Source organism: Propithecus coquereli, unplaced genomic scaffold, assembly GCF_000956105.1.
Source record: "Propithecus coquereli isolate 6110/MARCELLA unplaced genomic scaffold, Pcoq_1.0 Scaffold35, whole genome shotgun sequence".
NCBI classification, from domain to species: Eukaryota; Metazoa; Chordata; class Mammalia; order Primates; family Indriidae; genus Propithecus; species Propithecus coquereli.
The window spans coordinates 5,376,128-5,377,753 of record NW_012149174.1 but is presented as its reverse complement, the minus strand read 5'-3'; the positions used below and the strand labels follow the sequence as shown (position 1 = coordinate 5,377,753).

General features: G+C 35.8%; 1 protein-coding gene across 1 annotated transcript in view; it reads left to right on the top strand.

Moving 5' to 3' along the window:
• Positions 1-1,626, top strand: part of AK9 (adenylate kinase 9) — a 149,542-nt gene that overhangs the window by 82,906 nt on the left and 65,010 nt on the right. The window lies entirely within an intron of this gene.

Genomic DNA, 1,626 nt, shown 5'->3' with positions numbered 1-1,626 from the left:
AGTAAAATCTTGAACCTGCCCCAAGGCAGCCCTGCAACCTGCATCTGTGTAAATGTATTGATAGAATTGTTAGCTTCCTCAACCCCCTTTTCACTCTTATTGTATTAGGTTGGTGCAAAAATAATTGTGGTTTTGAACCATGAATTTTAAATCATTATAACTAGGCTCCAACACATCTTTATTAATCAATGTAGGAACCATTACAATCAACACATTTTTGCCAACAAGAAATAAGTTTGTTTATTCCCATAGCATAAAAATATGTGCTTTGGGATTCGACAAACTCTTGGAAAACATTTTCTGTATCCTGCTCGTTGTGGAAGCATTTTACCTGGAAAAAGTTGTCAAAATGCTCGAAGAAGTGATGGTTGGTGAGAGGTCAAGTGAATGTGGCGGATGAGGCAAAACTTTGTAGCCCAATTTGTTCAACTTTTGAAGCATTGGTTGTGCAATGTGCATTGTCATGGAGAAGAATTGGGCCCTTTCTGTTGACCAATGCTGGCTGCAGATGTTGCAGTTTTCAGTCAATCTCATCAATTTGCCAAGCATACTTCTCAGATGCAATGGTTTCACTGGGATTCAGAAAGCTGTAGTGGATCAGACCGGCAGCAGAACACCAAACAGTGACCATGACCTTTTCTTGGTGCAAGTTTGGGTTTGGAAAGTGCTTTGGAGCTTCTTCTCAGTTTGCTCACAGAACTGGTTGTCGCTGGTTGTTGTATAAAATCCACTTTTCACCGCACGTCACAATCCGATCAAGAAATGGTTCATTGTTGTTGCATACAATAAGAGAAGACAACACTTCAAAATGACAATTTTTTGATTTTTGGTCAGCTCATGAGGCACCCACTTATCGAGCTTTTTCACCTTTCCAATTTGCTTCAAATGCCAAATGACTGTAGAATGCTTGACGTGAGTTCTTTGACAACTTCTCATGTAGTTAAGTTTCAAAGATGCTTCTCAATTGGCTGTTGTCAACTTCTGATGGCCGGCCACTGCACTCCTCATCTTTAAGGCTCTCATCTCCTTTGCAAAACTTCTTGAACCACCACTGCACTGTATGTTAAAATGCGTTGTTGATGTTGCCAATTGTCTCCACTGCTTTACGACCCATTTTGAACTCAAATAACAAAATCACTCAAATTTCCTTTTTGTTTAACATCATTTCCATAGTCTAAAATAAATATGAAATAAACAGCAAGTAACAAGTCATTAGCAAAAAATAAAGCAAAAAATGTGCATTAAAATGATGTATAACATAAGCACATTTATTTAAGAATATATCCCAATAGCAAACAGCAAATTTCAACAGTGGTAAAACCGTGATTACTTTTGCACCAACCTAATATCTTCATGAGTATTTTAACGAGAAATTAAAAGGAACAACAAGCACTGCTAGTCTGATGCCACATTAACAGAAATGCAAATAATATTTAACTACAGTTATCAGAATTGCATGTATCATGTTGTTATTCTGGTCAATGTCCTTTTATATATTTATGAATATTTTTCATTTTTTGCCTTATTATGTATTTTTTGCCATACTTTACCTAAAAAGAACTATATTTTCTATTGGACATATAATATAAAATTTAAATATGTTTTGAAATTTTCTTTGCACCAAAA